Source organism: Ursus americanus, chromosome 16 (genome assembly GCF_024610735.1).
Source record: "Ursus americanus isolate L20-20 chromosome 16, mUrsAme1.1.p, whole genome shotgun sequence".
Lineage (NCBI taxonomy): Eukaryota > Metazoa > Chordata > Mammalia > Carnivora > Ursidae > Ursus > Ursus americanus.
Window position 1 is genome coordinate 39,377,859 of NC_142142.1, and position 11,544 is coordinate 39,389,402.

At 46.1% G+C, this 11,544-nt stretch overlaps 1 pseudogene; it reads left to right on the top strand.

Moving 5' to 3' along the window:
• The first annotated feature begins 7,767 nt into the window (after nucleotides 1-7,767).
• LOC123783203 (small ribosomal subunit protein eS24 pseudogene) lies at nucleotides 7,768-9,850 on the top strand (annotated as a pseudogene).
• The last annotated feature ends 1,694 nt before the right edge of the window (nucleotides 9,851-11,544 follow it).

Below are 11,544 nucleotides of genomic sequence, written 5' to 3' on the forward strand. Positions count from 1 at the left end.
CCTGGGAGGGGCTGAGGGAGGGCTGGCTGGCGGGCAACAGGGAAATCTGCCAGTACTTCCTCCAAGAGCTTCTCTCATCTGATCCTTGACCAGGTGTCATTTCGGGCACTGGAGGGGAAGGCTGAGTGTGGGTTGATGGGAACAAGACCATCAAGCCATGAGTTCCTATCTAGTTCTGATGAGCCCTGTTTCAGACACTGGTCCCCAAGAGGCTCTGTACCTCTCCATAAAATCCTCTTCTCTCTTCTGACAAGGAAGAAATGCAAGTAGAAAAAAGAAGGTTTTCCTAGTCTCTACTAATACCTAGAAAGTCTTTTCAGAACCAAAGGCAGCAGTTGAATTTGCAAGAAAAGAGGATGGGAGGCGGGGGTAATACAATGATTTGAAGCATGAAGTGGGGTGGTGTGGAAGAAATTTGGAATTTTTTTAGGGAATGGCTCAAGTAAACAACTCTATTATTATAAGAAAGAGAATGCTGGGACTGGTCTATCAGTCAAGAGCACTTTTTGCCCATTATCTTCTCCCCATAAAAGACCCACCCTTCCAAGAGCCCTGTGGTGCCTTGGACCAGGAAGACTGCTCAGATACCCATCATTCTCCTGGGCCCCTCTTCAACTGAGATACACGGGGCTGAAATTCATTATGTGTATGAGTAAGAGATGGGTGTTTATGCTCTCTAAAGGCAAGGAAGCGTGTGTATACGGGGGGATTGTATGTGAGTGAGAAGGGATTCAAATTTACAAAGGCCCTGTGTGTTTGAGTGTTTCAAGAGGGCCTATAATTAAAGAAAACTCAGACAAACCAAGGGCAATCATAAGTCACTTATTTAGGGCAAGCAATTGTTTTCCTACACCCAGCAGTTTTAATGATGGGTTACGAGCTTTCCAAAGACATTTTACTTTCACTGTGGTGAATGGGGTTGGGTAAGGACCGTGGCATGTCAATCAAGATGGCAGCCTCCACCTGTGTGTCTTGCTTCCCCTTCCCCAGTCATGGCCCAGCTGTTCTCACCACTGGGCACAGAAACCAGCCATGTGGACTTTCTCAAAGGCATGGACATGCATTGAGCGCTTACTCTGTGCTGAGCACCACACCAAGAATTTTATGAGCATTATCTTATTTCATGCTTGTCTCTCCCCTCTTGGAGGCTGCAATTCTGTACAATTGCTTCTGCCAGAGGTTTCTAACCAGGATTTAAGTATCTAGGGATATGCTGAAATAGATTACTAAGAGCATTCAAGCAGAAGTTGGAACTCAGCATCAACCCTCCATTTCCATCACAAATCTGATTCTCCGACTCTTAATTTTTTCATCTGTCAAAAGAGGAAGGATTATCCTAAATCGGAGGTCTCCTCTCATAGGACTGAATTAAAAATTTCTGGTCTATATGATATCTAAGGTCACTTCCAGATCAAACACTACATGACTGTTTGAAGCCTATGGAAGGCAACATTGCATGATGATCGAGAGCCCAGGGGGGCCCTAGGATGTGCATCCTTGCTCCACCCACCTCAGTTGTGCAATCTTGGGTAAGAGACTGTACCTCCCTAAGCCTCAGCTTCTCCAGTATTACAGTTAGGATAATAATACTACCCTTCTCCTATAGTTACTTCAAAGATTAAATAAGTTAATCCTTAAAAAGTGCTCAGACATGCTTAGAAACATTAAAAATGTTTCTTGGGGCGCCTGGGTGGCCCAGTTGGTTGAGTGTCTGCCTCTTGGTTTCAGCTCAGGTCATGAACTCAGAGTCCTGGGATGGAGCCCCACATGGCCTCCACGCTCAGTGGGGAGTCTGCTTCCCCTCTCTCTCTCCCTCTGCCCCTCCCCCCCATTCATGCACTCTTTCTCTAACATAAATTAATGAATTTTTTTAAAAAATGTTCTTTAAATATTATCTAATAGTTAATATTCTCATTAGCTATTATTATTATTATTATTATTATTATTATTATTATTATTACCAAGCCTTACTTGGCCCTCCAAGATGACTGCCATCATCACCTTCTGGTGATGCTAACACCAGAAGTCTTCTGGTATTGCTATCAGGGAAGGGATGGAAGTGAATGGGAACAACCTCTCCCAGCCCTGCTCAGAAATTTCCCATGTCACTTTGGCCACCCCACTTCCATATTAGGACTCTGCTGCTGCCACCCTCTTGCTTCTCCCTATCCTCCACCATCTTAAGATCTTTGAGAAATAAAGAGCAACTCCTTCTCCAAAAGAAAGACTGGGGGCCTCGTCCATGCTGTCAAGTCTAAATACTTCAGCTTGGCCAGTTATGCCCTTTGCCAACTAGGCAGACCTCTTCCTGCCCTTCCGGTCTCCACCCAGGTTTGCCACCTCCTCAGGCCTTCCGAGGCCACCCAACCTAAGAAGCCCCAAATCATGACCACGATTCCATGTTCTATTTTCTTCATAGCATGTACTGCTGCTTCAACTTATTTATTCACTTGGATCTTTACTTTTTTATTGACTTTCCTCCCCCACACCCCGAGTAGAATGAGAGCGGGACCGTATCTGTCCCATTCACTGTTATCTCCCCCAGGGCCTAGCACAGTGCTTGGCAAATGGGAGCTGTCCATTCATAGTGAATGAAGAAATTGACTCAACCCTAGTCCCAGCTTGGTCACTCAGTCTATGAAACTCTGGACGAGATACTTCGCCTCTGAAATGGAGATGGATTAGACTATCTTTTAGGAGAGTTTGGAGTGCCTGACACACTGCTCCCATAATTATTAACTCTCTTCACCTCTGACGGAAACCTTCGCCCAGTGCCCTAGTCACCTAACCCCCTCATTTCCTGGCTGAAGCAGCTGAGGTCCAGAGGGATAGTTACTTGTCTAAGGCTACCTGGTCAGCTACTTTGCTCAGGTCATAAACTCGTTTCTCTTTACCCTTTACATAAAATCCTGGCTCTAGCTAAATTGACTAGCTTGGCTTCTTCTGCCCAGAAGCTGTTGTTTCAACATGCATAGCTTCGTGTAAGCCATTTCCTCCATCTAGGATTTCCTCTCAGCCTCCTCAGTGCCTGCGTGTTTCACTCTCACCTCCTCCAGGAAGCCACGTAATGTCATTCACACAGGGCAGCTTTGCTCCTTGTTTCTCATTTCCTTCAGGGTATGCTTACTCCATTTCTAGCATAAAAATATTCTTCTTAAACTTGCCCTTTTGCTAATTAAATGTTAAATCCTTTTCCTGGACTGGGCTATGGCCACACAGGACTAGACGAGAAACTCATCAAAACCAGGGCTTCCTTTACTTTTATGTCAACCTCCATGACAGTCCCCAGAACCTGTGTTGACTGCTTGGTGGAGCCAGGTGGGTGCAGAAGGTTCTAGCTAGAAAATCAGTCCAAAAGGATGATGCATGGAGAGTCTACAGCAGACGCAGCTACAAGGATTCGGTTTGGAGACGTAGACTTCGCTTCTTTCCGAATGTGATTATTCAAGGTGAGGACCTGCCTTCCTGGAAAATCAAGCATCATGGGCTAGCTCCCCAAATGGGAGAAAAAAATCAAGGAGAAAAGAGAGTGGGTAGGCGAAGAAATACGAAATAAGCTCTATGGTCTAGGCAATATCTTAACGGGGAGGGAAGTGACTGAAGGAAGTCTTCCCATTCCTCAAATCAGATAGTATTAATTCATTAGTTTACCAGGTTAGGATTCAGATTAGGTTGTCACAGAAAATAGATTTAAGGACTTACCATTTTGTGTGTCTTATGTCTCCAGCATTCTTTTTTTTTTCTTTTTTTTTTTAAGATTTTATTTATTTATGTGACAGAGAGACAGCCAGCGAGAGAGGGAACACAGCAGGGGGAGTGGGAGAGGAAGAAGCAGGCTCATAGCGGAAGAGCCTGATGTGGGGCTCGATCCCGGATCACCAGGATCACGCCCTGAGCCGAAGGCAGATGCTTTAACGACTGCGCTACCCAGGCGCCCCTGTCTCCAGCATTCTTTGTCAAAGACCTCTTAAAGTCCCAGATGTGTTTAAGTACTCTTCCTGGAAACTGTGCCACAGAGATGGCCAAGCATACAACATCTAGAAAAGGCATGGGTTCAAGGAAGCTTCTTGGAAGACTCCGGGCGCATTAAACCACTGAGCCGCGTCCTCCACTGGCTTCCCCCAGTGCTGGATTCCTTGGCCAATCTTCTCCCAGATGTAGAGACAGCTGAAGCAGCTGGAGATTCATCTGAGGCCCCATGAATTATAACCCTGGGCCTGGGTCCATTCTTCTTTGCTCAGAAGAAATGTTTAACTCTATTTTTCCCCTCTCAGCCACCCACTCTGATTTGTTCTCTGGGGCCAAGTATTTCATGGAAGGCCCTCTGGTTCTTAAGTCCTGTATTTGTTCTCTTGGATGCTAGGAGGTTAGAACAAAGGGTCCTGACTTGGCTTGGGGAAACTCATCAAATCATAGTTCCAGGTTGCCTCCTGCTTATACCCTGAATCCCCCCTTCTAGAGTTTTAAATAACAGCCACTACCCTTGGATCTCAGGCTTCCCAATTTAACAATTCATTCTATAGATTTACACACACACACACACACACACACACACACACACACAAATGTAAATTATTTTGGAGTTTTGGGCTGTTGAGGATACAGCTAGCATTCAGGATGGTGGAAGAGGAGGCCTTAGAAGGGAGAAGAAATGAATGCTAAATCCTCCACTCCTGTCTGGGGATTTAGAGAGCAGTTTTTTTCTGCCAAACACTCTTCCGTCCACTCTGCTCCTCCCAGTATACCCTTTTCCCACCACCATCAGCATCCAAAATAGTAGCTTCAAGATGTGAACTTGAACTTGAGCCTCAGGCCATGTACCACCATCAGTAGTAAAGCACCCGCTCTTCCTTTCAGAATGTTAGACCAGGCTGCAAAATAAAATGCATCATTCTTCCTAGCTGGCCCTGTTTTCTCCCATCAGTGCGTTCTTCTCAATAAAAATACTTGAGGGGCGCCTGGGTGGCTCTGCTGGTTAAGCATAGGACTCTTGGTTTCAGCTCAGGTCATGAGCTCGGGGTTGAGGGGTCAAGCCCTGCGATGGGGTCTGCGTTCAGCATGGAGTCTGCTTGAGATTCTCTCTCCCTGCCCCTCCCCACCAAAATAAATAAATAAATAAATTTAGGGGTGTCTGAGTGGTTCAGTCAGTTGAGGCTCCAACTTTTGATTTTGGCTTAGGTCATGACTTCGGAGTCGTGAGATCGAGCCCCACGACAGGCTACGCACTAAGCATGCAGTCTGCTTACGATTCTCTCTCCCTCTCCCTCTGCCCCTCTTCCTGCTCGTGCCCTCTCTCTCTTTCTTTCTTTCCCTCTCTATCTCCTTCTCTCTCTCAAAAACAAATAAATAAATAAATAATAAAATTAAATAAATCAATCTTTTAAAAAATAAAAATACTTGACAAAATACTATACAAAAGAGTACGTGATCTGTAAAACGAGTTCCTATATATTATCAGACTTTATCCTCACAGAAACACTCGGGGGGGGAGAATGGTGGGACAGGAATTATTAGCATCTCCACTTTGGGCAAGTAAAACTAAGACTTTAAAGGGGTTAAGGGAATAGGCAAAGGTCATCTGGTTTGAGAGTAGCAAAAGGAAGACTGACACACTCATCTGGTATTAAGTCCCACCCAGCCTGTTTATTCTGTACCCCACTCAGCTGCCTCTCTTCCAGCGAGACCTGCCATCTGTATGTGTGCACAGGACCCCCCTCACTCCCATCGTGGGCACGGCCCTCCTGTCCCATCATATACTCGCACTACACATAGCTCTCTCCTTATCTTCCTTCCGTATACACACTCCTCACACTCCTGGGATACGTGCTCACAGGCTAATTTAAATAGGATTTATACGAACACAGTGACTTGCCTGAAAGCCGAGCCCAACTCTAGGTCAACAATGAACTTGATGGCCCCAGTGTGGCTGGTCTACTGTCTTTGGAACCTTTGCAAAAAGGCACAGAGAACACTCATAACAGAGGAGTATTATTTAATTTGTCTTACGAGAACATTTTTCCCCTGTGGTATTCATTTTCACTTCCTCCCCTCCACGCGATGGCACATTATGGGGACTCAACTCATTGGAAGTCAGCAGAGATCACAGTTTGCTCTGATGTGATTCTTAACCATTTGGAGGCTGTGGAGAGGTCATAAATACTGTGAGACCTCATCCCTGAAAAATACCCGGGCACGTACATGCACTCAAAGTTTGGCCCATAACTTTGGGAGAGTTGTACTCTCAGAAGCCCATTCCCCAACCCCTGAACTATGCCAACCAAGTCCTACCCACACTCAACAGGAAGAAGCCTCTCCTCACCTGTTGTTAAAATACTTGAAAACCTGGGGCACCTGGGTGGCTTAGTCGTTAAGCATCTGCCTTCGGCTCAGGGCGTGATCCCAGGATGCTGGGATCGAGCCCCACATCAGGCTCCCTGCTCCGCTGGGAAGCCTGCTTCTTCCTCTCCCATTCCCCCTGCTTCTGTTCCCTCTCTCGCTGGCTGTCTCTCTCTCTGTCAAATAAATAAATAAAATCTTAATAAAATAAAATAAAATACTTGAAAACCAGATATGGCTGCTCCAGGACCTGAGCCTAAAAGACCAGCCCTTCTATGACTGAGAGAGCAGGAGCATGGAACCGTCAAGCCGATTGCCCAAAATTGCCGATCTTCAAGCCAGGGCTCAGCCCCAGCTCGGTTTGATGTTGGGTTATTTGGGGATGCTAGTTAAATGACCCAGTCTCTGGGAACTTTGAATTCCTTGCTCATGAAAGAGCAAAAATATTCTTATTATCATCAGTAAGAACACAATGAGCCCACAGAATAAGTAGCATTATTTGGGCCTCTTGCAATTAGAAAGTATGATACCATTCTCACTTTTGGAGTTTGCAACTTATTTGATTTGTTCTGCCAAAAAATAATAATAATAATAATAATAGTAACTGAGGTGAGCTGCCGGCTCTTGTTCTCTTCATGTAGGTAAAATTAGGGGGTAGGCACAGAGCCTGTGGAAACCCAGGGCAGCCAACCCCTCCTGTCGGCACCATGTTCCTCCACTCTTGTCTCCTCCAAGCATTCGTGCCCCGTCCCCTCCACCTGCTACACTCCCTGTCTTCCCCACCCCACCCCAGCCCCCACCCTGCTTTCTGCCCTCTCTCTAATTCTTCTCATGTATCCTCACTTCCCTTCCTCAAAATGTGTTGCTGCTTGCGTCTTAATTTACACTCAGGTGAAAACAACCGATAACAGTTTTAAAATGCTTCCCATTCACATATATTTATACTTTAAAAGTATCAGAGTCTTTTTCAAAACTTCCACCATTTCAGACAGGGCCAACAAGGCAGGCTCTTAAAGAGGGGTGGAGGGAGAAAGGAATCTCCCAAAGATCTTTCCAGGCAAGGTCACCTTTAAGGTTTTGAGGGTTGTACATAGCCCAGCACTAGGGGGCACAATTCTCATAAACAAGAAACAAACTACCTGCCCAACAACGGATTCCATCTCTCCACCCTGCTCTCACCCAGCACACTTCTTACTGGACCCAACAGGTTGGGAGGGTTCTTACTAAATCTCCCAGGACGGGAGGACTTCCACTTAGTAAGCTATTGGCCTCAAATTTTTTATCTGGCTTCTCATTGACAAATGCTTTGTGGAATTCCTACCTCACCTCTCATATCTCTTATTAACCTAGTCAATGCATATTGCCTCATGTCGGGCTTCCTGCCTGTGTTTCACTCTGGAAGTGAAGTGAGTAGGCAGTGGGGAAGGAGCCATGGATATCATCATGGACAGCTCTCTCACCGAGGTGAGAGCAGTGAGCCCAGAGTAGCAGAGAAGATTTCTAACTGAGAGCCCACAACCAAATATGCCTGAGGCTTATAGGTGTCAGTTTTCTCTGATTCTCAGGAACATCAGAAATTAAAGGGCAGAAAACTCTGGTATTTAACTACAGAAGAATATAAAACTAGACCTTGACCCAGATTAGTGGGAGAAGAAAAGCTACTTCGGGCTCTCTGGCCTCAGCCCCACCTCCCACCTGAGTGTGGGTCCCAGAGCAGAGCCCAAGGCCTCCAGCAGACCTCACTCTTCTCCCACTTTGGGTTCCAATGCTCTGCTGAGAAGCCAGACGTTACCTCCTTCATCAGGCCTTGCTGTTCTTCCCCAGTCCTTGCTTCCTCCTTCCTGCACCTGCATGCAGCTTCCCTCATCACTGTTGACATCACCAAGAGGTGACGGGACATGGTAATGTCACCTCCTCGCCACCCTGACAGGAGCAGCCCTCCAACTTGTCCGATACTTTCAAGCTGTGGTTGATGAGAGTCCAAACATCAAGTTCCTCCAAGTCGAAATTTCTCCTTCTCTCCCCTCTTTCTCTCCCAGCTACGCAGGAATCTCCTCCTTCCCCTCAGGACATCCCACGCTGACATTTTGAATCAGCCAACAGACCAACTGGAAGACACTTGCAGACTACAGAGCTCCGTTGGGTGCAAATCACTGCCTTCCATAGAGGAAAACCAAGAGTGCTTATTGCTTCTGGAAGGGCCCCAGATGTGGGAAAAGAGAGAGCAAGATTAGTGATTGGGTAGGCAGATGTCACCTGTGCTCTTGGAAGTGTGAAGAGAGAAAAGTGGAGGAATGGGGAAACTGAAAAGAAGAGTAGAAATTTAAACAAAAACCCTTAATTTCACATATATTCCTCCAGCAGAGTGCATTCTGACAGCCTCAACTACCCATCTCAGCGTTTGACTCCCAACTGACAATTCCTAGCCCCCATCCCTGCTGAGCTTCCGTGACATCCCAGTGAGTCCCCACTAGGCCCAAAACTAAACTTAGGAGTCCCTTCTCTGCACATGCCCTACACAGCATACACATACAGGCATACCTTCTTCTTCCTGTTTTCCCCAACTTGGCCAAAGGTACCTGTATCCACCTCACCCCTCCACTAGTCAGCCTTATCTTCTCCCCACCCTACCACACCCCTACAGGGCAAACTCGAAGAGGTCCCAGTGTATTCCTCTCCATCACCCCCACCACTTCCTTGGCCCAGGCCCACACCATCTCTGGAAAGCTTGTCCTGACAGGTCTCCATCTTTCCAATCTCTCTTTTCACACAGTCTACAGAATCGCTAGAGCTGTCCTTCTAAAAGACAGATGCCACATTGTTACTTCCCTGCTTAAGTCTTTAGTGAATCTTCATCGCCCTCTGGAAGAAAGCTCAGGCACCCAGGGTGGCAAACATACCCTCACGCACGGGCCCCGCTGACTCTTCCAGCTTCATCGCCGGCCACCCTGGGCAGCACCTTACACTCCAAACCTTCAAGACTTATTTTCCCAAATCCAAAAATTCATATGTGTGTGTGTACGTGTGTGTGTGTGTGTGTGTGTGTGTGTGTGTGTGTGTGTGTGTGTTTAGAGAAAGAAAGCATGGCTTAAAGTTTGGCTGCCATCGTAAACAGCACAGTAGCCATCCAGACCAAGAAGTTCATGACCAACTGACAACTTCAGTGGAAACAAACGGTCATTGGGGTTCATCACCCCGGAAAGGCTACAGTACCTAAGACAGAAATTCGGGGGAAACTAGCCAAAATGTCCAAGCCCACCCAGATGTCATCTTTGTATTTGGATTCAGAACCCATTTTGGTGGTGGCAAGACACCTAGCCCTGGAATGGTTTAGGATTCCTTGGAGTGTGCAAAGAAAAATGAGCCCAACCATAGACTTGCAAGACATGGCCTGTGTGAGAGGAAAAAGACATCAAGAAAACAGCGAAAGGAGCACAAGAACAGAATGAAGAAAGTCAGAGGGGCTGCAAAAGCCAATGTGGTTGCTGGCAAAAGTGAGCCAGAGATCGGATAGCAGAAGGAGGAAAGGTTCTGTAGGGACTTTATCTGTGTGGTGATTGTGCAAATTTTTCATGAGAAGATGAATGAACTAAGAACTTTATAAAAGAGAGAGAGAGCATGGCTGTGAGTGGGTGACAGATGTCACCGAAACCCTATGAACTCTGGTTCTGCTCTGCAGGGGGACAGTGGGATTAGATAGGACACCGGGCTGAGCACACTGGGTTAAGAATCCACATTCTAGTCCTGAATCTCTGGGAAAATGACCTCATCGCAGATCTCAATCTTCCCATCTGTAAAGTGAGAAGTTAGAAAAAGGATCTCCTACTCTCTGCCTCTAATGTCTGTGACCCTTCAAAATCCCGTAGTGCCAATGAATTTGATGAGATTCCAGACACAGCAGACTGCAAGGAAGAATGCTTTTGAAGAAGAAGAAGAAGGAGGAGGAGGAGGAGGAGGAGGAGGAGGAGGAGGAGAAGAAGAAAGGGAGAGAGAGAGAGAGGAGAGGAGAGGAGAGGAGAGGAGAGGAGAGGAGAGGAGAGAAGGAAGGAAGGAAGGAAGGAAGGAAGGAAGGAAGGAAGGAAGGAAGGGAGGAAGGGAAGGAGAAAAAGAAAGGAAGGAAGGAAAGAAAGAAAGAAAGAAAGAAAGAAAGAAAGAAAGAAAGAAAGAAAAGAAAAAAAGCAAGCAAAAGAAAGAAACTCCTGGAACCTCAGGAAGGGGCAGTAGTGGACAGCTGCACAATCTGCTCTAGCCCTAGATGTCTAAAAAAAAATAGATTTTTTTTTGTTTTATCGAGAATCAAAAGGATGCTCATTCCCTCCACTACTCAAGAATTCTTGAAAAATAGAATGAATGAGGCCTCAAAGTCCTCCTCTCTCACCCAATTCAAGAATCCTCTTTTAACACTCCCGCAGGTGCCCCCTGCTGTTGCTTAGACAATTCCAATGATCAGAAAACCCCACCCTGCAAAGTCCAGCAGAGATGCGCACAGGAAGCGGTAACAAGCTATAACTTGGGAGCCCCGGCACCTGTCCCTGACCCCAGATTTGCCGCTCATGCTAGAACCACAGGGTCTGAAATTCTACCATGAGTTGTTTATTTCTGTGGGTCTCTTAAAATTCAAACACTCTTGGCAGTACTTGCTGTCAAACCGAAGTGTTCATGATTTAGAGAATCCCCTTCCGCTCTTGAGAGCAGAAGGTCAGGTGGGCACCCTGGGTAATTCTAAAAGAAGGGAGACACTGAGGCTGAGGGGGACCAATGCTAAGACAAACTCCAGATACTGGACAATTATTCTGCCAGGACAGGTAGGAATGCATGATGATGATGATGATGATGATGATGATGATGATAGAAATTAACATAGATGTGCTTAATACGTGCCAACCACTCTTCTTAAGGCTTCACATTCCAGCTCATTGTGAAAACATTTCTACAAAGGGGATAGTTTTTACAGCAAGTCTTTCGAAATAAAGACCTTGATTAAGCACCTTATCTGCTCTGAGAAATGACCCTCCGTCCGAAGATCCAAGCTCCTTTCTTTCATCCCTCTTTCCTTCCTTCTAAAACAGGGAGAAAGGGTACAGCTTTGTAAGTTAATACTATAAATATATCTGTGTGTTGTCTGTGTCTGTGTGTGTGTTATCAGATGTGATTAATTAAACCCATTGTTCAGAGAGATTTTAGACCATCCGAGGAGTAGCTATAAAA